The sequence below is a fragment of the Octopus bimaculoides genome, chromosome 10, assembly GCF_001194135.2.
Source record: "Octopus bimaculoides isolate UCB-OBI-ISO-001 chromosome 10, ASM119413v2, whole genome shotgun sequence".
Classification (NCBI taxonomy): domain Eukaryota; kingdom Metazoa; phylum Mollusca; class Cephalopoda; order Octopoda; family Octopodidae; genus Octopus; species Octopus bimaculoides.
Genome location: NC_068990.1, coordinates 74,347,068 through 74,350,034, shown reverse-complemented (window position 1 = coordinate 74,350,034; position 2,967 = coordinate 74,347,068).

Genomic DNA, 2,967 nt, shown 5'->3' with positions numbered 1-2,967 from the left:
TATATATATATATATTTATATGTATATATAAAATGACACCTTCGCAAATTAATTTATATATGTATATATATGTATATATAAAGTAATGGATTTTTGCCAACCTAATGTGGCAGTACCATTTTGGGGCGAATGCTACCGTTGTTTAGCACCAGGAGACAGGGAAGGTTAGCATCCCCACCCAGCATAAAGCAGTATCTATGGACCGTATGGTTTCAGGGTTATTTCGCTTCGTCAGCACAGAATAAAGGTCCGCAGATACTGATTTGTACTTGGTGGAGGTGCTAACCTCCAGTGTTTGAAAATATAAGTACACAGATCGTGCATAGTAAAGCCAGCTGGAGACGCTGTCTTCTGGAGCTAAATAGCAGTAGCATTCGCCCACATTAGGTTGGCAAAAAAATCGTTACTTTAAAGTGCTGCTACTGAATATCTCTCGTTGAGAGATTTAAAAACAACAATGTTTCTATTTTAGTGACTGTGAGCCACTTAGAAATTTATATATGTTTTCGAACGAGTGTTTAGCAGCGCCATCTCAGCCAAAGAATTATTCTGTTCCGACGAAGAGAAATATCTCTGAATCTGGCTATACGACACATGATCTGTGTCCCTATATTTTCGAACACACACACACGCATATGTGTGTGTATTTATATACGCATATATGCGTGTATGTATATACATGTATATGTGTGTATGTATACGTACATACATACATACACAAACAAACACATACATACATGCATGCATACATACATGCATGCATACATACATACATGCATACATACATGCATGCATACATACATACATACATACATACACACACACATACATACATACATACATACATACATACATACATACATACATATATATATATATATATATATATATATATATATATATATATATATATATTTATACCCTTTTAATTTGTTATATATATATATATATTGCTGTTAGTTCGTTCTTAAATGTACAGTTTAGTACCTCTGAATTTGCATTATGCTTCCTTCTGACGAGAAAATTTACACTTCGACACTTTTATCGACGTATCCTGTGCAGTTCTTGATAATGGTTTCTAATTTTCTGGCGTGTATTATTTTAGCACTATGTATACCTGTTTGCGCAATATACATTATTGCATCATCCTGCCACTGAAAATTTTGAAGCTGCAGTAAATGACTAGCTAGAACATGTAATACATATATATATATATATATATATATATATATATATATGTGTGTGTGTGTGTGTGTGTGTGTGTATGCGAAGTTATACAGTATGCATATAAGTATGTGGGAAAAAATATAACTTAACATCGTTGGAATTTGAACTCAGGAAGTAAATTGGTGCAAGAAATACCGAAAGACATATTTTCCGACGCTCTGACTATTTTGCCAACGTACCATCTGAGAAATCTACACCCGGCCACACAGTATGTATGCATGCATGTATGTATGAATACATGAACACATATACATGTTTACACTTACACGTATATATGCGTATATAAAATACACATATGCGTATATAAATACATATATGCGTATATAAACACATACATGCGTGTGTGTGTGTGTGTTCGAAAATATAGGGACACAGATCGTGTGTCGTATAGCCAGCTAGAAACGAAGACCTCTGGGGTTAAACAACAGTAGCATTCGCCGCAAATGTGACTGTCACATTATGTTGGCAAAACATCTGTACCTGTCTATTAAGGCTATCATTGGTATCATATTTATAAAAATATCTTAATATCTTAGCAATTTTTCAAGACCATCACATGGAAAAATGGTCTTCGGCGAGATATAATTATGCTTATGCCTATTTAACATCATTTATAGATAATTTCGTGTCATATATATTTGCTTGTCCATTGTTTATTTATTTATAAACTGGTTGGGCTATACATTTTTGATAGACTCTTGTTCTGTTGAACTATTTGGCCCTGATTATGATTTTGAATTTTTAGAAACTTAACTAACCCGAGCACCTATGCGGTGATTATCTATTCTACATTTATCAAACGATAGATGACAATAATGTTAATAATAATAATGATGATGATGATGATGATGATGATGACGATGATGATAATGATAAAAGTACAGACTACTAAAAGACGAAATTGCAAGAATGTGTACTATGAGGAGAGTGCCTGTCATTCCAGTAGCTGTAGGGGCGCTGGGATTATTAACAACCAAGTTTGAGAAATATGTCAGAGAAATCGGAATTGATATGAGAGCAGAGCAAGCCTACGGAATTGCGCTGCTGGGGACAGCTAGGATTTTGAGATTGATACTTGGAGGTTGAATGTCTCTCACGATTATTAACAACCAAGTATCAAAGCTTATAACGTGCGGAAAGAGACCCTGTGAGATCTCTGACAGCAGGCTGCTGTCCACTCTCATAGATTGTACCAAAGCAAACAAGATCCAGCGCTCTGAGAAGTAAAACAACAACAACAACAACAACAACAACAACAAAAACAATAGTTATAATAATAATAATAATAATAATAATAATAATAATAATAATAATAATAATAATGTTTAAAAATCAGCCCGTTTCGCTGTCATTCCTAGGGCACCTATGACAATAGGTATTGGTACCTGAAGACTAAAACAATACCTATTGTCATAGGTGCCCTGGGAAAGACAGAGAAACGGGCTGATTACTACCTATTTCAGATACCAGGAAACCCTAAAACGGCTGAAGTTCAAAAGATAGTGCTCATGAGAACTGCCCATATCCTACGTAAAATACTGTCTATGTGATCTCAAATTTTAAAACAAACACATAATTTTCTTATGGTTTCTTAAACATTCTCTAGAACAACACTATGTACAAATCCAAATATATGGTACCGTAGTCATAACACCTACATGAACTTCTAACTTGTTGTCTCTTGAGGTCTCTGGGTAAGACTTGGATCCAACTTGTACAAATGCAAAGCAAAAGTCAAAC